Source organism: Schistocerca americana, chromosome 7, assembly GCF_021461395.2.
Source record: "Schistocerca americana isolate TAMUIC-IGC-003095 chromosome 7, iqSchAmer2.1, whole genome shotgun sequence".
In the NCBI taxonomy this organism is placed as follows: Eukaryota; Metazoa; Arthropoda; class Insecta; order Orthoptera; family Acrididae; genus Schistocerca; species Schistocerca americana.
Genome location: NC_060125.1, coordinates 495,164,172 through 495,187,447, shown reverse-complemented (window position 1 = coordinate 495,187,447; position 23,276 = coordinate 495,164,172).

The window sequence follows — 23,276 nt, the reverse complement described above, 5'->3', positions numbered from 1 at the left end:
CATTTATAAACATGATTTCTACTCATTGGATATACATTTTTGTGATTTGCTCTCAACTACAGTGCATATGCACTTTTTCCATCTGTGAATATGTTCTGTACTCATATATGTATATTTTGTCATTACCTGATATGTTCTGTACTCAGTACATGTGCACTATATTTACTTCATGTTATACATTTATTAATTTTTTGCGGGGAGGTTACATTTGTTGTTAACTCCTCCAAAGCTCTCTCAAATTCTGATTCTAATACTGGACCCACTGTCTCTTCTAAATACATTCCTGTTTGTTCTTCTATCACATCAGATAAATGTTCCCCCTCACAGAGACCTTCTTTACTCTTTCCACCAACCCGCTCTCTCCTCTGTATTTAACAGTGGAATTCCTGTTATACCCTTAATGCTACCACCCTTGCTTTTAATTTCACCGAAGATTCTTTTGACTTTGCTATATGCAGAGTCAGTCCTTCCGAAAGACATTTCTTTTTCGATTTTTTCGCGTTTTTCGTACAGCCATTTCGTCTTAGCTTCCCAGCACTTCCTATTTATTTCATTCCTCAGTGACATGTGTTCCCGTGTTTCTAAATTCCCCTAAACATTTTTGTTCTTTCTTCTTTCATCCATCAACTGAAGTATTTCTACTGTTACCTATAGGTTCTTCGCAGTTACGTTCTTTGTACCTTTGTTCTTTTCCCGGCGTATGTAATTGTGCTTGTGAGAGTTACTCAATCCTCTTCAATTGTTCTGCCTACTGAGTTATTCCTTATTACTGTACCTATAGCCTCAGAGATCTTCAAGCGTATCTCATCATTCCTTAGCATTTACACATCCCAATTCTTTGCATATCCATTCTTCCTTAGTAACGTGTTAAACTTCAGCCTGGTTTCCATCACTACTATATAGTGATCGTAACCCATATCTGCTCATGGATACACCTTACAATCTAGCATCTGATTTCAGAATCTCTGTCTGAAAATTAATAATCTAACTAAAATATTCCTGTATCACCTGGCCATTTTTTAAGTACCCGCCCCCTCTTGCGATTCTTGAACAGAGTATTCGCTATTGCGAGGGTTGCCAAGAAAGTAATTCACCGCACTTTTTTTCTCAGACGGAAATAATGCCACGAATGCAAAGCGTTACATGTGTGTAATTTGAAGTCTCCTGAGTGAGTCCGCCAAGTTTCCGTCACTTCTGACGTAGAGAGTAACTGCAGGGCAGTTTCAAAGTGACGTATCTAGGTGATGGACGTTACAGACAACGTGCCGCCATTGAATTTCTAACAACAGAGAAAGAAACTGCGTGGAATATTCACAAGTGCTTGTGCAAAGTCTATAGAGCATCTGCTCTCACAGACGTACAGTTAGTCTCTGGGCACAGAGAGTGAGATCTTCAGAAGGTGGTTCGGTGGATCTCCACGATTTGCAGCGGTCGGCGAGACCATCCACGCCTGTCACACCTGATAGCCCTGACCTAGCCCCCTCGGAATTCCACTTTTTTGGGCTTTTCATGGAAGACATTTGGAGGACGATGAGGTGATGTTTGACAAGTGAAGTACTTTCTCCGCGACCAGGATAGGAATTGGTACCGACAGGGCATATACGCTCTTGTTTCTCGCTGGAGGAAGGCCATAGAACTGGATAGAGATCACTTCGAAAAATAGGGTGAGAAGACGAAACACCATCCTTTCGTGTGCGTAATTCTCACTATGTTCAATAAAGAAATGTTGAAGAAAATGCGATGAATTACTCTCTGGGCAATATTCGTACTAGTTTAAATTTATTACAGAACTTAATTAGTCTTTCATCTCTCTCATTCCTTCCCTCAGGCCTGTATCCTCCTGTAACATTTTCTTCTACTCCTTGACCTACAACTGCATTCCAGCCCTCCTCCCCCCCCCCCCCCACGGCTATTAAACTTCCATCTCCTTTTACATACTGTATTACCCTTTCAGTATCGTCATATATCCTCAGATACTTTCTCCATTTCTTCGTCTTCAGCTTGCGACGTCGGCATGTATACCTGAACTGTCGGTTTCGGTGTTGGTTTGCTGTCGATTCTGATAAGAACAACCCTGTCATTAAACTGTTCACAGTAACACACTCTCTGTTCTACCTTCCTATTTACAACGAATCCTACTCCCGTTATACCATTTTCTGCTACTGTCAATATTACCTTAAACTCATGTGACTAGGAAGTTTGTCTTCTTTCCATTTCACTTCACTGACCCCTACTATATCCTGGTTTTGCAGTTCCCTTTTCAGAATTTGCACCTTCCCTTCAAGCTTCTGACATTCCACGTCCCGACTCATAGAACGTTATCCTTTCGTTAGCTGTTAAGTCTTTGGCTCATGGTAATCCTCCGCCCTTGGTAGCTTCATGCTGGAGATCCGAACGTAGGAGTATTCAGGAAGCCTTTGCCAATAGTGAGATCATCAAGAAACTTTTTCAATTACCGGCCACATGTCCCGTGAATACACGTTATGTGTCTTTCTGGCAGTTGTTTTTGCATTGCCTTCTGCATCCTCATGGCGTTGATCATTGTTGATTGTTCCACCTTTATGGATAGTTTCCCACCTTAAGGATCAGAGAGTGCCCTGATCCTCTGTTCACTCCTCCGCCCACTTTAACATGGCCGCTGGCAGAATGAGGGTGACTACTTATGAGAGAGGTCTTCGGCTGCCAACGCTGATTATTAATCAAACCTTAAGTGCTAGCTGATTTCGAGTGTTGGAGCCAGGACGTTTTGATTACTAGTCAAAGACGCTTTCTCTAGACCATGGGTGCAGATCCACCGTACCAAGAATTGCCCTCCCCCCTCCCCCACTCGCCGAAACATTACAGTTCAGTCCATTAACATCAATTAATAATAGCCGAAACTTAGTAGGTGGCTCGGCAGACGGATCGAATTTCGGACTGCAGAGAACAACACATAACCATTATAACCTACCAAACCCGCACCAGCTTGGTATTACAAGCTAAGCCACCAAGAAACTGAAACTACTTTTCACTAAATTACTCCAACTGAAGTGACTCAATTATCTACTTCTCTGATTCGGTTAGAGAAATCGAACTACTGCTATTATCTTGAAATGTTTGAGCTTCTATTTCTCTTTGTGTTAAGAACATATTAAATATTCTGAAAAATCTCTGTATTATTCGAAACCAACACTATACTCTGCACTGTTTACAACAGTAGCCCTATCTCCAAGAATGAGTCCTCTTCGGGCTGAGCCGTTAGTACGAGTTCCTGATCCTCTGATGGCTCGAGCTTGATCTTTCTTCTGTTTATTCGAGTGACATTTGTCTTTCATTGGCAAAGTTGGCAGTCATGAACACCATGCCAGCCTCCTTGCTGCATTTTGTGCCAATCTCGATTGTGATGTGGCTACCTTTTTTCACCCTCGACTCTTTACGTAATAGTTCTGCTTGTTATCGGATTGGAAGCAGTTGTTGCGTTGCCATCAAACTTACAGCAGCATGTACTTATGAATATGTCGCTAATCTGCGTCTGTTTTCAGATGTCGACATTAGCAACAAGATTGTTAAAACTGATCCAAACGATGTCCTGAATGAGTGTGGTGCATCCACTTGTATAACTTTTTGCCTTATAGGAGGTTACTAAGTTGGTGATTTTATTTATTGCAGCAATTTTTCCCTCTGAAATGCTTTTCAGCTTGGATCTCACGGTATGTGGCCACCAAGACAATTAGTGCAGCACTCTGGAAGGGAGCAGGTGACTCGTGTTGCACGCACCTGCCTTTTTACTGCCTGCAATAGTTGTTTATCCATATCGCTGAAACTACAAACATCGCAGGGGATTTGGGATATATGATGCCACTAACAAGGCAAAACTTACTAAAATGCATCAAAAACTTGACCTCATGTTTGACACGTTTAATCATTTTGTTTTAGTCCTTCCCGCAGACGATTCCATTAATAAATCGTTGTTGTCTGTTATCATAATATCTCTGCAGGAGACCATGTCTCTGCTTGAGTTAGTTGATACAAAAATTATCTGAGTATAACACCACCTCGTAATGTAAAATGTTTTGCTCGAGAAACCAGAGTTTCGGGTACCGTTGCAGCCGCCATCTTCTGCGAAGGTCCCAACATTGACCATGTAATTATACATTCCAGGGATTTCTGAAAATAGAAGTGATACAGCTTTTCGATTTTCTCGGCTTCCCTTTTCACAATGAGACACTTTGATTCAGATGCTACTATCCACGTTTTATTATCAGTCGTTCTGTCTTCTACAGTTGGGTAGTGGGTACATCCTGTGGTACACCCGACAGATTGGACTCATGGATGGTCGGTTCTCTGTGATTTTACCTAGTGCCAGTCACTCTAGGACAGCACCTTACTCACTCAGCCTGTTGTTACGTTAGTACTGGAAGTTTCTCGTATCGCCTGAGGTGATGATCCCTCCACCCTCCCCCTGCTAGTGCCATAACGACGAAAGGCTACGCCTTTATTGCAATCAGGACAATAATTGGATCTCAAGAGGTTGCCCGCTACTGAAAGTTTAGTTACAACAGCGTTGCAACTGTCGGTAGAGAGTTTACATTTCGATACAGACAATCAAACCAATATATATTTTTCCTGTGACACAACGTTCAAACGACTCGCCTCACGATGTTCTGAGGACAAGTGGAACTCAGAGATCCTACCTATGGAACCGTGAGTTCGCCAAATAAGTACCCAGCTAATGAAGGTTTTCACTACATAGCACGACGCAGCAGGGATGGGTGGCTCATAGAATGCCGTGGACGTGGAGAGAATTACCTCGCTCTCTTCTGCACTCAAATTAAGGTCACACAAGGAAGATACTGTAATTTCATAATGTTGTAACCGCAGGAACAAGCCAAGTCTAATTACAGTCCTTTCAGGCAGTACGCCGAGCATAGTACGTAGGAAGGAGTTAAAATTGTAGCGCTGGACGCCTGGCGTGGCCGAAGGGTCAGTCGAGGGGTAAGTCATACTGTTGAGCAGCGGCGCTTGATAAGAAAGAAAACAGCCAGCAGATACAAACGAAGCTCTGTGCAGGGACTCATGACAAGCATTCAATTAAGAGTATCAACAGAAAGCGTTCCTGGCTAGAGAGAGAGATCTGGGAGTGGAGAGAGAAAGAAAGACGGCACGTCGTGGGGACAGCACTACATCATGAGGAGCCAATGAAGGGCTCACGACGCAGTGCTTGACCATATAAGGACAGGCGCCTCTATCCCTCCACACAGCCTCTGAAGAACAATAACAACAACAATACTTCGACGCTACGTCATGCCAAGCGCTGGCGGGGCCGAAGGGGGAACGCTAACAAAACTCGAGAGCACGCTGCTCTGAGTTCTTCTTGTCGGGCCGTTAGTCAGCGTGATACTAGCAGCCGACTTGGGCTGAGGAACGGGCTGTAGACAGGCAAAATGGTTCAAATGGCTCTGAACACTATGGGACTTATCATCTGAGGTCATCAGTCCCCTAGAACAGAGAACTACTTACACCTAACTAACCTAAAGACATCACACATAACAATGCCCGAGGCAGGAATAGAACCTGCGACCAGAGCGGTCGCGCGGTTCCAGACTGAAGCGCCTAGAACCGCTCGGCCACACTGGCCGGCTGCAGGCAGGCAGCCGTAGACAGTCGCTGAAGAGCGTTAGGGCGTAGCCGCGGGACTCTGACGTAGGTCGCTAGGAAATATTGCAGAGCTTCTAGTAGGCAGTCGGAACGGTGGAATCAGTCACAGTCTCTGTATTAGACTTGACCTTCCAGTGAATGCCATCTACACGCAGTTAGGGTGAGTTGTAATTATTCGGAATAGACTGCAATTTGTTAAAGTTAGCAAGACTTTAATTCTACCCGCTTCCCAGCCTTGTACCTTCACAGCGCGGATTTTCACACCTTAGCCATATCAAAAATTCTCCCTCTCACTAAGGTTAACCGGCTAAATCCCTTTCACGAACCGTGTCGCTCAATCCCATGCTTGGGACGCGACAATAATCCCAACGGCAAGGAAATGTTGGCCCATAAATTTGGTAGTTTTCAGTCAAGGTGTTTGCTCATGGTGTGAAACTTCGTATTTCTGTCTGTGTAGTTTATAATAACGATGAATGATGATATGAAGTCTGAACGTGTACTTGCCGCACTTGACGTTGTTCTTCGCTATTACTAGAGGAGCAGTGAAGTTATTTGTCAGGGAACCTCGCCGGCAGCATGCACAACCTCGCAGACAGGTCGGCGGCCCGCCTAGCCGCAATCTGTTGCCGCGGAGCCGTGCGGCCAATTTCGGCGCTCCCCGAGTCCGTGGCTCGGCTCGGCTCGGCTCGGCGCGGAGCGGCACGTCATGTTTAGTTAAGCCGGCTGAATATTTCAGCCGCGGCTCAGACCCGTCTGCCGGCGCAGCGCGGCGTGAAACGAAGTCCGGCGCCCAGTGGACGCCCGGGACCCCGCAGCGGCGCACCTGCACTGCAACTGCAACGCGCTGCACGACCGTGCTACGCACGCAGCAGGTCGCTCGCGAACACACCTCTGGCGCTAGGTGCCCTGCGCAGAGGCATTTCAGAGTGGTCTTGTTGCCAGATGATTTACACGGGTACTCCGATCTCCACCGACAATATTTTGCGTATACAGGGTGTTACAAAAAGGTACGGCCAGACTTTCAGGAAACATTCCTCACACACAAAGAAAAAAAAATGTTATGTGGACATGTGTCCGGAAACGCTTACTTTCCATGTTAGAGCTCATTTTATTACTTCTCTTCAAATCACATTAATCATGGAATGGAAACACACAGCAACAGAACGTACCAGCGTGACTTCACTTTGTTACAGAAAATGTTCAAAATGTCCTCCGTTAGCGAGGATACATGCATCCACCCGCCGTCGCAGGAATCCCTGATGCGATGATGCAGCCCTGGAGAATGGCGTATTGTATCACAGCCGTCCGCAATACGAGCACGAAGAGTCTCTACATTTGGTACCGGGGTTGCGTAGATAAGAGCTTTCAATTGCCCCCAAAAATGAAAGTCAAGAGGGTTGAGGCCAGGAGTGCGTGGAGGCCAATCCATCGGTCACCGAATCTGTTGTTGAGAGCGTACGAACACTTCGACTGAAATGTGCAGGAGCTCCATCGTGCATGAATCACATGTTGTGTCGTACTTGTAAAGGCACATGTTCTAGCAGCACAGGTAGAGTATCCCGTATGAAATCATGATAACGTGCTCCATTGAGCGTAGGTGGAAGAACATGGGGCCCAATCAACACATCACCAACAATGCCTGCCCAAACGTTCACAGAAATGTCGCATGTGAACACAAGCCCCCGAAGTCAACATTACCTTCCTTCAATTGGGCCAACTGGCGGCGAATCGAGGTAGCACAGTACATACTGACGAAACTAAAATGAGCTCTAACATGGAAATTAAGCGTTTCCGGACACATTTCCACGTAACATTTTGTCTTTGTTTGTGTTTGAGGAATGTTTCCTGAAAGTTTGGCCGTACCTTTTTGTAACACCCTGTACTTCAAAGACGTTTCCTGAGTATTTTGGAACGAGGACCATACCAAAGTGAACCATCAATTTACATTCAAAACCTTTTCTTAAGAATTTACTTTATTTAGTAGCGATTCATCAAGAACATTAACACATTTAATCACACTATGTGAGCGACGAAGTAGTGGCCAGTGGGTAACTGAAAAAACAAATCAAAGTTCTTTTAATACATTGAAATTTATTCATAAAAGGCCACCTTTTTTTTCGAAACAGATTTAAAATTATAATCAAAAATACCCTGTAAATATCAAGCTATAAATTTATTCAGAGGCAGAAATAACAAAAATTTTTTCTTGACAGTATGAGCTTTCTGGCTGAGAACCTAGCCGCTGCCTTTTAACACGGCCATAGCCACACAAACACTTAAACTATGCACCCGTAGGAGGGATGGAAATGGTACAAAACACTCACATTAAAAACAAAAAACAAAACACTTGCCACCGAAAGTGCACCTTGTTTTTAAAAGAAAACTCTTAAGGTGGAAGGGTGGCAACTTTGTATACTAAAATGACCATTTAAATAAAAAACCCATGAAATGCAGTCCTACATAAAGTGTACAAACATACTCTACATTACACATATACCGCCTCTCCAGATGATAGGCAAGATAAAAACATATTTCAGGATTTCGGCCTTTACACCTGAAGTAATAAATTCGTTAACACCGAATCCGACAAACATGACAGAGCCAGCTATTAACGTACGGCAGACTGACAGACAGACAGACACTAACTGCCTAATAAATGCGGACGAGGGACAGACGAGCAAGTTGGTGACGAGTGACTGACCAAGACAAAAAGTAGAATTTAATAAGTAAATGAAACAACATGTCACGAATCACTTAACTTCTAATAACTGCGCTGTCTGGCGATGACCTGGTGCAGCAACCCTAAAACGCTCTCCCGAACCGTCCGCTGCCAGCCGCTTCAACGGACGCAGGAAGGCGCGACGATCACCCGTCTCACGGCATCGCAGCACGCACCGGTCAGACTGATGTCGTGGGTTGACTCCTGTTGCTCTCGTGTCGGCTGCGAAGCCATTACCGCTCGCTATACGGCGCGGCCCACTGGACTGACGTGGCGACGTCACATGCGCCGACGCTCTAGATGGACAAGTCATCTTGTGTCCCAGTGCCCGATCGACCAACTGATCGATCCAACCGCCAATGACCGTTTCCTGAACAAACTCGAGCACATTAGCGCCCTAACACATACTAGCACTCCGGACGACAGAGAGACGCTGACTGCCCCACACTGACTCGGTCACCAACTGACCAAACTCGCCCCAACTGACCATTGCCGAGACCATAGCTTCCCTTAAATGCACGTGAACAGGCAGGTTTTCATCTCCGGCGGTACACCGCAAGCTTACCGCCCTTCGATTGTGGCATTCCAGCACTACTCGAAGTGCTAGGTTTTTCAGGTGCCAGCCAGCCAGCCAGCCAGCCGAGCAGAGCCGCAGCGGTCCAGCAGCAGCAGCAGCAGCAGCGGCAGCAGCAGCAGTCCCGTTCCCGGTCCCGGCCTGCAGCCCCGGTCCCGGCCTGCAGCGGCGGTCAAGCAGGCAGCAGCCAGCCAGTTCTCCTGCAGTGGCAGCAGCGGTCCAGCCAGCAAGCCAACCAGCCAGCAAACCCGCCAGCCAGCCCGCAGCAGCAGCAGCAGCAGCGGCAGCCCCGGCCCCGTCCGCGGCAGCAGCAGCAGCTGCGGCGTTCCTGCCACCCGCCGTCGCCGTCGCCGTCCGACCCGGGTCTTCGTCCGTCTTCGTCCGTCTTCCTCCGTCTTTGTTTTACGTCTGTCCCCGGTTTGTGTCCTTTCTTTTTCGTCCTGTGCGTATTTGCTTCTCCCTATCTTCATGTCCGCCCCCACCACCACCGCCACCACTACCACCACAGCCATAGTTTATACCTCTCCATCCGCCGCCTCCACCACTATAACATGGTGTGCCCAGTCACACCCCCCTCCTTCCATCCCGCCTCTTCTCACTCTCCCTTCGCCCTCGCTCTTTGTCGCCCCCTCTCCAGCTTCTTCCTCCCGCTCCTCTCGATCTGATCCTTTGCCCCCACTCCCCCAGCCGGTCACTGCAGCTCCAGCTAGGGTGGTGGCCCGTCGGGCCACTGTCCATGCCCAGCTCTCCCCATCGCTTTCGCCATCACCCCCGCCACCGCCACCGACACCATCGCCATCGCCTTCGCCGTCGCCGTCGCCTTCTCCGTCACTATCTCCGGCGCCGACTGCTGCGTCCACACCGCGACCTGTCCCTTCCCACCACCTCCCTATAGCTCCCATCCCTCATATCACCACCCGCCCTTCTGCCGCCATTAAACGCCCTAGTGGCACCACCAACTCCTCCGCTCCCAAAAAGGCCCTGCCCCGTCCTCCTTCCCCCCCCCCCCAGGATGCTATGGATGTCTCCCCACCTGGCCCTGCTTCCTCCGCCTCCTCCTCCTCCTCCTCCCCCCCCCCCGTCTTTATACAAATACCTCCTCTCCCATCCCGATCCTTCCCTTCTCGAGGCCCAGAATCTCTCCCTCCTCCTCCGCCAACACTTCCCTGGTGCCCCCATCTCTCTCCTCACTCCCAGACGGGATTCTGTTCTCATCTCCTCCCCCAGCCCAACCCTCCATACTGACATCCTCTCCCGCCTCCCCTTCACCCGTTTTGGCCCCAACGCCTTCCTCGCCCTGCTTCTTCTCCATCTCCTACCCGCCAACCCCAACCCCCACGTCGCCCGCCGCCCCTCACCACCATGATCACTCGGCTCAGTCCGCCGATCACGGAGGAGGAGGTGTTGGCGGAGCTCAAGGCACATCCCACGCTGGAGGTGCGGGCGGTCCGCCGCATTTTCAACTCGGCCGGCCCCACCCGCCTTATGCGGGTATTTTCCGAGGATGCCCGCTCCATTGACCGTCTCCTGAAGGAGGGTGCCCCCCCTCTTCAACCAGAGCTACAAGGTCGACCCCTCCCATTCCCCTCCTCAGTCCCTGCGCTGCCAGAGGTGTCTGCGCTGTAACGCACACCCAACAGCTGAGTGCCGCGAGGCCCCAACCTGCCCACATTGTCGGCAAGCGCACTTCCTCTGGCAGTGCCCTAACCTTCAATCCCCTCCTTCCTGCAATACCTGCAATCTCCCCCATCCCACCTACTCCCAAAAGTGTAAAGCCCGTCCCCTCAACCACTCCTGAAATCACCGTCCCTGTCCGTCCTCTGGACACCCCCACCCCTCCTGGCAATTACCTTTGTTCCCCCCCCCCACCTCTGAGGACATCATCAGGTTCATCACCATCGTCCTTCAGAATGTCCATCCCTTTCAGCGCCCCCACACCCTCCAACAGATCTCCCTCACCGCCTGTTCCATTTTCCAACTCAAAGTGTACGCCACCTACTCCAACAACCTGGCTCATTTCACCTTCTCCCATCTTGACACCCTCGTTTAAATCCCTGTCATGGCGCGACAGCAGCGTATCCTTTTCAACAATATCCGCTCCCTTCCCGCCAACAAGAAGCTCTTCCTGCATACCCTTGCCACCCACCGCGTGGATGCCTTCCTCCTCAATGAAACCTTCCTCCAACCCCACCACTCCATCCACACCTCACCCTATCTCCTCCACCGCTCCGATAATCCCCTCCCAATTGCGCGTGGTGGAGTTGCCATTGGTCACCACCACCAGATCCCCGTTCAGCTCCAACCTCTCCTTCCCGACCCCACCGAACACCTGATCCTCAGTCTCTCTTCCCTGGCCTTGCCATTACCTGCGCCACCATCTATGTCCGCCCCAACGCCCCTATTCCTTTCGACTCCCTCTCCCACATCGACCGCACCTTCTCCTCCTACGTGATCGCCGCCGACCTCAACATCCATAGTCGTTCCACTGCCAAGTTTCGGCGGTGGCATCAGTTCCTCTCCTCCCTTCAAGGCGACCTCATCCCCATCCCCCAGCACACCCGTCCCGAATCCAACTCCACTCCTGATGTTATCCTGTCCTCCCCTAACCTCCTTGGCTGCATAACGGTGGTTGTCCTGGAGCCTATTGGTAGCGACCATCTCCCTGTCTTCCTCACCGTTTCAAACGGTCTTCGCCCCAGCCCCGACCCTCGTAATGACCCCCCCCCCCAAGTACGTCCATGACTATTCCCGTGCCAACTGGTATGCCTACCGGGATACCCTTCCCACCCAGGTCGATAGCCACCCCTTCACCTACCACCACCCTGACGATGTTACCCATGCCGCCTCCTTTCTCTAGCAGACCTTGTCTGAGGCCGTGGAGGCCCACGTCCCTACTGTCGCCGTCCACCCCCACCGTCCTACCTTACCCCCCCAGGCTGTCCTCCTCCTCTGTGAATCCCGTCGTCTCTACCGTGCCTTCCTCCGCACGCGTGCCCCGGACACACTACAACGCCACTGGCAGCTACAGCGACACATTCGTAATTTGCTCGCGGCTAAGAAACGCCGGAACTGGCGACAGATATGCACCCGTTTAAATGCTATCCTCCCAATAAACTCGTCCAAGTTCTGGTAGGCCTTCCGTCGCCATACCGGAACTAAACCCTCCCCCTATTATCCTCTTCTCCATGATGATCACCCTTTCCCTGACACCCTTAGTAAGGCCAATCACTTTGCCTCCTACCTCTACAATGTATTTTCCATCCCCGATGATCCCCAGTTCGATTACTCCCTCTTCCCGGATATCCGCGATCGAACTGACACCTCTGACCCTCCCCTCGCTCCTGGTTTCCAGTACTTGGACAACATTGCACACACGGAACTCAATGCCCCTATCACTACACAGGATCTCATTGATACACTCCGCACAAAACGCAACACCGCCCCTGGTCACGATCGTGTCACCTACCGTCACCTCCGTGAAGCTCCTGTCTCTTTCCTCTCCACCCTGGCCAGACTCTATAATGTAGTCCTGTCCACCGGTTACTACCCCGACCTGTGGAAAACCTCCCATATCCTCATGTTCCTTAAACCTGGCAAACCGCCGTCCACTGTCTCCTCCTACCATCCCATTAGCCTTACCTCAGTCTTCAGCAAGGTCCTGGAATCTATCCTCATCCGACGCATCCACCAGCATCTCTGCCAGCACCGCCTCCTTCCTGTTACCCAGTGTGGCTTTCGACCGTCCTTCTCTTCCGACGACCTTCTCCTTCACCTCACTCATCTCCTTTCCCAACAGCTTCATTCCCGTCGCTCTGCAATCTTCCTCTCCCTGGACCTCGAACGTGCTTATGACTGCGTATGGCATTCCGGTCTCCTCTTCAAGCTCCAAACCTTCGCCCTTCCTATTAACTACGTCCGTCTGATCAGCTCCTTTCTCTCCTGCCGTCCTGCCTATGTCACCGTCCATAACTCAGAATCCTACACCTTTTTCCCCTCTGCCGGTGTGCCCCAAGGCTCCGTCCTCTCCCCCCTTCTGTACCTTTTGTACACGGCGGACATGCCGCCGCCGTCACCACCCGTCCACCTTCTCCAGTTTGCTGATGACACTGCCTTCCTTGCCCTTGCCCCCACCCTACAGTGCTCCCAACACCTTCTCCAATCCCATCTTGACCAGTTCACCGCTTCGTGCAACCAGTTGTTGCTCAAGGTCAATCCCTCCAAAACCCAGGCGATAATTGTAGGCAAAACCACCTCTTCCTTCCATCTCCTTGATTTCTATATCACCATCTATGGCCGTCCTATCGCCCTCACTCCCACCCTTAAGTACCTTGGCGTCACCCTCGACCGCCGCCTCTCCTGGACTCCCCACCTCCGGACAATCCAAGCCAAGGCACGCTCCCAACTTGGTCTCCTCAAGCTCCTCTCTGGCCGTACGTGGGGTCTGGACCCCCCCCCCCCCCCCCACTATCCTCCACATCTATAAATCCCTCATCCGCCCTCTCCTTTGTTATGCCCATCCGGCTTGGATCTCTGCCCCCACTACCTTTTATAAATCCCTCCAAATCCTTGAACGTCATGCTCTCCACTTCGCCTATCGCATCCGTCTCCCCTCCCCCACGTGGATCCTGTACGATCTCATCCCCTTCCCCCACCTCCTTCTTTTCCTTGAAAGGATACGGATCCTGTACACCTCCCGCAAACTCGGTCCTCCTCACCCGCTCGTCTCCCCGATCCTCTCCCACCCCCACATGCTGCTGCGCCTGTATTCGTTCGTCCCACCCGGTCTCCATCTCTCCACCCTCCTTACCCTCCCCCAATGTGGCTTCTGCCAGCTCCCCCTCCCTGATGATGCCCTCCTCCCCTCCATCTACCCCTCCTACCAACTTTGATCCTCCCGCTCTCCTCCTGTGCTTGCTCCTCTGGGCACCCTCCCTCCCTTCTCTCCTTTTTCCCTCCCTCCTCCCTTTCTCCCCCCTCCTCCCCTGGGCCTCCCCTCCCCTGTCCCTCTCCTCCTGCCACCGTCTCCCCAGCCATTGGCATCCTTTTTCACCCCTCTCCCCCACCTCACCCCTGTTCCCCTCTTGGCAGGTCCCCGGACTCGCACACGCTCAGTGCCGCCATCAGTGTTTCGTGTGTGCCGTCATGTTTAGTGTTCAGTGTTTCACCGTCATACTCCATCGTTCACCAGTGCCATCGTCTTCTTCAGTGTTTGTGCGTCGTATCAACAGTTTGCAGTGTGGATTATCGTGGAGTGTGAACGGCTCCGTGTTTATCTTTATGTGTCTACTGTTTTATTCCCACCGTTCTGTAACTTATGTGTCTTTTCAGTGTTTCTTCTCTTTGTGTATCCTCTGGCTGAAGAGCGGCGTTGTATGCCGCTGCCAGCCTACCTGATTGTTCAGGTGTTAAAATCACAATAAAGTAAAAAAAAAGCAGCTTTTCCGCTTTCCCAACAGAGGGAGGCACAAGAGCTGCGATTGCCACAGCGGCGCCACAGCCAGAAACGGAAGGCGACTACCTTACACTTCGTGCTCCGGCGCACTCTTCAAAACAGCAAATTTTAATGGTTCAAATGGCTCTGAGCTCTATGTGACTTAACTTCTCAGGTCATCAGTCGCCTAGAACTTAGAACTAATTAAACCTAACTAACCTAAGGACATCACACACATCCATGCCCGAGACAGGATTCGAACCTGCGAGCAAATTTTACCACGGCTCACAAAGTAAAGTACGTTCGATCACAAAAAAAGAAGCTCATGAGAAAAGATTTTTATTGACACTTTTTTTTTGCGTATCTACTTTTCACAGAATATCCGTTCAGTGCCTACACGTTCTCTGTAACGTTGCTTCAGATCCTTGAACCCCTCTGCATAGAAGTCTGCAGCCTGGGAAATAAACCAGTTGGTAAGGCGAGTCTTGAGTTCATGTCGCTTTGAAATCGTTGTCCTCCCCGTCACTTTTTCAAATGCAAGGAATGGAAATAGTCGCTTGGTGCAAGCTCATGATTGTTTTGGAAAGCACACTTAAACTGTAACCCAAAGAACACTATAACTACTTAATAACCACATCTCCATTGGTCACAGAAGATTTCATCTTCCCTCTCATTTGGTAAAACTGTATCACAACATAACATTAACGTCAATAGTGGGTTACGGCTCGGGAGTCTGGGCGCACAGACTCACGAGGGTGGTGCCCGCCATGTCAGTGAGAAGGGTGCAGAGTAATATGATATTAAGGTCAGTGGGGGCCTATAGGACACCTCCAGGTGGGGCCCTGTTAGTGATAATGGGGCTCTGCCCGCTGGAAATCAAGATTAGAGAGCAGGCAGCATGGTTCTTGGCCAAGAAAGGGAATATAGAGAAAACAGAGGATACTCTGGGTGCTCGGGCTGGAGACAAGGGTGCGATTAGGAGAAGAGGGGAGGAACTGTGTCAGGAATCGTGGGATGCTGATGATACTGCGATACCGGTCGTAGAACATTTCAACATCTGCCGGTTGTGAATGGAAGGCTAGGAATGAAGTATATTGAGCCAACTCGGGACTGTTCCATTTTCTCACTGGTCGTGGGCCCTATCTACATCTACATCTACATTTATACTCCGCAAGCGACCCAACAGTGTGTGGCGGAGGGCACTTTACGTGCCACTGTCATTACCTCCCTTTCCTGTTCCAGTCGCGTATGGTTCGCGGGAAGAACGACTGTCTGAAAGCCTCCGTGCGCGCTCTAATCTCTCTAATTTTACATTCGTGATCTCCTCGGGAGGTATAAGTAGGGGGAAGCAACATACTCGGTACTTTATCCAGAAACGCACCCTCTCTAAACCTGGCGAGCAAGCCACACCGCGATGCAGAGCGCCTCTCTTGCAGAGTCTGCCACTTGAGTTTATTAAACATCTCCGTAACGCTATCACGGTTACCAAATAACCCTGTGACGAAACGCGCCGCTCTTCTTTGGATCTTCTCTATCTCCTCCGTCAAACCGATCTGGTACGGATCCCACACTGATGAGCAATACTCAAGTATAGGTCGAACGAGTGTTTTGTAAGCCACCTCCTTTGTTGATGGACCACATTTTCCAAGCACTCTCCCAATGAACCTCAACCTGGTACCCGCCTTACCAACAATTAATTTTATATGATCATTCCACTTCAAATCGCACCGCACATATACTCCCAGATATTTTACAGAAGTACTGCTACCAGTGTTTGTTCCGCTATCATATAATCATACAATAAAGGATCCTTCTTTCTATGTATTCGCAATACATTACATTTGTCTATGTTAAGGGACAGTTGCCACTCCCTGCACCAAGTGCCTATCCGCTGCAGATCTTCCTGCATTTCGCTACAATTTTCTGATGCTGCAACTTCTCTGTATACTACAGCATCATCCGCGAAAAGCCGCATGGAACGTCCGACACTATCTACCATCCGACATATCTATCTCGGTTTGGTAGGAGGGCTACGCCTTGTGTGACTGTGGCGCACCGTAGGATGCTCCCGACCATGTGATTTACGAGTGCTCCCGTTTCAATGATGTAGCTGCCACATTACGACTTCAGCTACCTGACAGTGACCCACTAAGACGTGAGGAGACATTTCGAACTCTGAACAACCTAGCCAACGATGTATCACGGAAAGTTCTAACAGAGTATCTGAGGGAAAATCGGGAATAACAGCAGTAAGTAAACGTGTCACACTATCCTGATCCAGTACCGCCTGTTTGTCGATACGTTGACTCACAATACATTTGCAATCGGCACGAGCAGTACTAGGAGGATAAAGAACAACGAACCAAACTGAGACGTGCTCCGGACTTGACGTAGAATAGGATCTTAGTTAGGAGGGTTTAGAAATAGGAAATACAAATACGAACCTGAAGCGATTCAAGTCATCCTTGTCCTGCCTAGTGTCAGAGGCACGCTCAACGGGGTTAGCTCGGTGGGCAAGGCCGTGCAGTAGGTTTATACACATCACTGACACGCCTGTGACGCTGCAGTAAAGGTTTTAGTCACAAGCAGCCATTAGAACGAAGTAGAGGACTAATAGAATATAAATTGCCCATTGTAAAACTGCACTGTGGCTCATATGTAATAACTGTAGTTAGCTGCTAACAATAATGACATTGTAACATCCTAGGTCCCACTAATAATGTAAGGTGGTGGGTTGCATTTGTATATTATAGAAATTAAGAATTAAAAAAAAAAAAAAGAAACAAGAAGCTCATGATAGTACGGAGGGTAATAAAAAGTTTCCAACGAAAATCTTGAATGTTGTCCTTGGTTTTGACAGTGGCGTGACACTGTGCGTTGTCGTGGAAGAGGATTATGGCAGACGTCGATTTCCCTCGGCGTCGATTTCGGATCGCACGCCTCATTTGGTTGGCGTTACACAGTACACGTCAGCCATAATTGGTTACCCACGGTCCATGACATCTACCAAAAGGACGCCCATTTAGTCCAAGAAAACGGTAGCTATAATTTTTCGAATCCACAAGGAAGACTGCTTGAACATTTTTGGTTTGTGTGAAGTTTAATGTCGCCACTGCATTGACCGATGTTTCGATTCTGCTTTGTAGACGATAAGCACATCTCGCCCTAATACTGCGGTGCACGCAACATTATTTTATCTTTTTACTGATCAGTGACCATTTTTTATAAACCATTTCGCACATGGTTTGTTATATGCAAGGTGATCAGTGCAATTTCATAAAATGCGTTTCTAGGAATATTGTGAAATTCATTAGGCAGACAGCTAACCGTCAGTCACCGATCACTTCGAAGTTAGTGGTTCTCTTGATCAACAATGTTCTCGGTCCAAATACTGGGCCTGCCACCCGGGTGTCCACAATGTTCACGGTGAACATCACTGCTGCCTTTTTTAAAGTCTCGACATACTCGTAATTTTCGAATTTTTTCTCACTCATACGACAGGTATAACACGTCATATATTTCAGTATCTGAAGATCTTTTTGCAAGGAAAAATGTAATCACACCGCGCACTTCCCAACTAGCGGAATCTGCGATTGTCTCGGCCACAGCGATCTGCTCGCACCGATTGGCAACTGACTACTGAATCAAACCAACACTGCAACAGTTTTCTAAAGAGTTCTTTTAATAATTTATTTTTATTCCGCAGAAACAGTAACGAAAATGACTACCTTACAATGAAATTTCATAAATAAGGTGACAGCTAATTGCAGTCATAAATTACAGTATTCTTGGAATGAGGAATGATATTCAGTTTTTAGCAGTAACACACAGTTAGCATCTTCACTGTCACCTCCGAATGGTGGCGGTTCATTACGCACGTTTTCTTCCTCTTTATCACTTCGCACATCCAACTAAATCATTCAGTAAATTCTTGATGTATAGTCCTAAATCTTCTCCAGGGTAAATTACGTGGACAACAACATCGCAAAGTCCTTGCTGCCTTCTTATTTTTGTCAGTTTCAGCCTTCTAACCGCATACTTACGAGGTTCAAGAACTTCCTTTACGACTGACTCCGGATGTTTGCCGTCATATTGTTTTATCTGCTGTACTACTGATTTATTTTTGAGATGTAGAGGGGGTTAGGGTCGAGAACGCCTAGCAGAAGTAGCGGGGCCTGTCCACGGCAACGCTAGTGCTTCGCGGATCAGACCATACCCTCACCACGAGGAATCCACGCGTCCCTAATCTGTACCTATTCATCTGAAAACAATCCGGAGCATGTTACCATATTCCTTATTTTGATTCTTATACTTAAGTGTTTTCTCGAATTCATTTTCCCTATATCTCTTGTATTCAATATGTTCATCATTCCCAATGTTCTTAAAAATGTAACTTGTATATCCGCCCATTAACCAAATCACTCCGTTATTTTCTGTCTGAGGGCACTAACTTTCTTCTTGTCTGAAGAAAATATTAGTCGGTACATTTTTTGCGGAAATTCTTCATACTGCAGCAGTTTTCGCCCTGGTCCACCTCCAGCGACCTCCACATGTACACCGATGAGGCGCACTGGCCACAAGTTTGCATTTACTGCATAGGTTATTGTCACTTAAACCGATGGCAAAGAGAAGCTCATTAGTGATGATGATGTTACTGACTACCTTGTACCACGCTGTTCTTACATCTGACGAAAGAAAGACAACGCTGCATGCGTGAGTCTACAGTCATGCTTTCCATAAGTTAAATCTTCGTGACTGGACCTTAGGTTTTGAATATGCCTCGTATATGGGACACGTACTCTGCAGTATGAAGTTGTTGTTGTGGTAATCTGTCACAAGACTTATTCTTTGCGTCTCTCCGCGCCAGTTTTCCTTATGCAAGGATCTTCCTCTCTGAATATATTATGTAGCCTACATGCATTTGAACCTGCTTACTTTACTCAAGCTTAAGCAACTCTCTCTAAAGTAGTTACCCCTGACAGTCCTTTCCATTACCAAACTGATGTTACCTTGGCCACAGGCTTTGTGCTATCAGCTGAGTCCTTGTATCATTCAAGTGATACCGCAAACATCCTACCCCCAGTTCGATTCCTGCACTCCAATTATTCGATCCTCTCATCTAATCTCAACATTATTCCATTGCTCAACAATTAAAAAGCTTCTATGCTGTTATTGTCTGAAATATTTACTGTGCACGTTTCACTTCAACACAAGGCTACAAGTCGGACAAAGACACTCACGCTTCTATCACTTAAATTTACACTCAGGCGATAAGACATGGCAGACTAATGTATGCTTATATTGATGGTGGTAGTGTAGCGTACACAAGGCATAAATGGGTGTCATTTGTGCTCAGCTCATTCATGTTAAAATATCTACGACTTGATTATGGCTGCACAACAGGAATTAACAGGCTTTTAACAAGGAATAGCAGTCGGAGCTAGCAGAAACATGGGACATTCCATTTCGGAAATCGTGAGGGAATTTAATATTCCGAGATCCTCAGTGTCAGGATATTTCCAAGAATACAAGATTTCAGGTACGAGGGCTATTCGGAAAATAAGGAACGATAGGTCGCGAAATGGAAACCACAGTGAAAACCAAAACTGTTTTATTTGCAACAGTTAGCTACAACTTCCAAATACTTATCCCCATAGTCGCCGATCAAACTTAGACATCTGTCGTCCCGTTGTACTAACTTTCCAACGCCCTCGTTACAAAAGGCAACCGCCAGTGATTTCCTCCAATACGCTACGCTCGCCTACAGCTCGTTTTCTGTGCAAAAATGTTGTCTTCATAGTCAGCGGATCATGTGAGCACAGATGAAACTCAGAGGGAGACAATTACGGGCTGTATTGTGGGTGATCAAACATTTACAATTGAAAACAATGGAGGAGTATCTTCATTGCCCCTGCAGAATGCGGCTGAGAATTGCCTTGAAGAAGAAAACGCACGACAGTTACGTAATGTTGGCTGCATAGCTTCAGGCGAAATTTCTCACCAGGTCCTTGTACTTGACGGGAGACACTACTGTTCTAAGTATCTTTATGTACTCCTTGTGTGCTCGGAACCAAAAAGAACAACGTAATGTAATCGATGGGCATACTAGAGACACTGCCCGAATCACCTGTGCAAAACGTCATCGGATTTTCACTGCAGTTTCCATTTCGCGACCGATCATTCCTTACTTTCCGAATAACCCTCGCATTACCTCTCATTATGGACAGCGTTGTGGCCGATGGCCTTTAACGACCAACAGCAGCAGCCTTGGCATAGAGTTGTCAGTGCTAACACTGCGTAAAATAACCACAAACATCAATGTCTGATGTATGACGAACGTATCCGTTATTATACTGTGGCGAAATCTGAGGTTTATGAGCTATGGCAGTAAACGCACTACCGGACTGCCTTTGCTAACAGCCCGAGATCTCCTGCAGCACAACTCTATTCCTCGTGACCATATTCTTCGGATCCTAGAAAACTGTAGAATATTGGCTTGGCCAGATGTGTCCCTATTTCATTTGGTGAGAGCTGAAGGTAGGGTTCCAGTGTGGCGCAGGCCACACAAGGCCGTGGACCTAAGTTATCAACAAGGCAAATGAATGGTGCCTCCATTAAGGTGCAGGCTGTGTTTACACGAAATGGAGTGGTACCTCCATAAAGGTGCAGGCTGTGTGTACACGAAATGGTCTAACTCAACCGAAATGGTTATGTAAACGTAGACTTTCGTGGCCGTTGTCATAGTCAATAAAATTTTTCTGGGTTTGAGGCCGCATTGTCATTTCGAAAATTCCGACGTTCAGGCGACAGTTGCAAGTCGCCTTCCTCAGGGTGTATTGCTAACTGCTGAACGAACACTGGTTTGGGTACTTATATACTATGAAGGAGCGCTATCATTGGATCTGAAGGTGAAGAGGAAGGGTGTTAGGACTTCATTTTATTGGTCTTTGCATTTTGTGTTGTCATTGGCAGGAATGGGCGTTTTCCATTGGAGTTTCCTTTACTGCTTGCCATTGGTGGAAATCGGCGAATAGGAAACTGAGCGGCGGCTGCAACGTAGCGTTGTTTACTAATTGCCTAGTATCCACTAGGCGCGTCGGCGCTGTGTGCACCCTCCACCGCTGAGGCCTACCGCGCGCCTGTTGCTCTGAGACACCTGTCCAACCGCAAAGCTGTCACTACTGAAAGCCAAGACGCTGGAAGTCGGTGCCCGTCTTCTCTGTTCATATTGTCGGCTCGCTTGGCTATTTCAATAGCCTCTCTACACTTCCTCCTCAAGCTAAACGGCTGTTTCTCCAGAATGCCGGCCTCTCGAAATTCCTTCTTCATCCTGCACTGTTCCTGATGTTATGCTACCGCTGATTTGTTGTATTGGTTCAAATGGCTCTGAGCACTATGGGACTTAAAATCTGAGGTCATCAGTCCCCTAGACTTAGAACTGCTTAAATCTAACTAACCTGAGGACATCACACACATCCATGCCCTGAGACCGTAGCAGCAGCGCGGTTCCGGACTGAAGCTCCTAGAACCACTCGCACACAACGACCGGCGATTTGTTGTATCGTTTGAGGCGGATATATCTCCCGTGTTCACTTAACCTTGTGCTTACTGGACGCCCAGTCTCACTTACATATAGTAGTTCACATTCACGCCGGCCGTTGTGGCCGAGCGGTTCTAGGCGCTTCAGTCCGGAATCGCGCTGCTGCTACGGTCGCAGGTTCGAATCCTGCTTCGGGCATGGATGTGAGTAATGTCCTTAGGTTACTAAGGTTTAAGTAGTTGTAAGTCCAGGCTACTGATGACCTCAGATGCTAAGTCCTATAGTGCTTAGAGTCATTTTTGAACCACACTTGAACCACACCCGCACCCGGAATTTTACAGATGACAATGCGGTCTCAAACCCGGAAGAATTTTATTGACCGAAATGGCTATGTTTGGCTACCCGAAGACCATTGCAGGCATACATGGACTTCATGTACTCTATGTCACCGACCCAGAATTATTCGCAAGTTTTAAATAACATTCTGAACGATTCGAGCGAATGATTTGACTACTCAGATCGCCCGACACGAATGCCATTGATCGTTTATGGGGCAAGTATGGACGATTATAGAGACAGCAGCCGGCCGGAGTGGCCGTGCGGTTCTAGGCGCTATAGTCTGGAGCCGAGCGACCGCTTCGGTCGCAGGTTCGGATCCTGCCTCGGCCATGGATGTGTGTGATGTCCTTAGGTTAGTTAGGTTTAATTAGTTCTAAGTTCTAGGCGACTGATGACCTCAGAAGTTAAGTCGCATAGTGCTCAAGGTCAATTAGAGACAGCGTACGTGAATGTTGCTGCTACGAATTTCCTACGACGTGTTGAGTCCCTGCCAAGTCGAGTTGCTGCACTACACTGAGAAAAAAAAGAGGTCAGACACGATTTTACGAGGTATCCCATGACTTTTACTATCACACGGCACAGCAAATATTAAGAAATTCCTCTTCTTCATAAACACTTTATTTGTCGCTACCAGTTTACGTTGTATCTTCTTCAGCAGTCAAGAGTTATTTTATTGCCTAAATTGGTTGAGCTCACCTGCTACTTCTACAGTCTCATATCGTGATCTAGTTCGCTCAACATCGTCTGATCTTATTCGATTACGATCCATTAACCTTAATTTAGTTTTGATGATACAACCAAGACATTAATGACTATTCATTCAGCTGCTGTTCCAGGTCCTTTGTTATCTCTAACAGAATTGCAACGTTGCCGGCGAACCTCATGATTTTTATTCCTTCTTCCTGAAATTTAATTCCCTTTACAAATTTCTTCCTGAGTTTCTCTCGTGTGTGCTCAGGGTAAAAACTGAATAGCGTCGGAGATAAACTACGAGCCCGGCTCACTCACTTCTCATCCACTGGTTACTTTTCTCGTC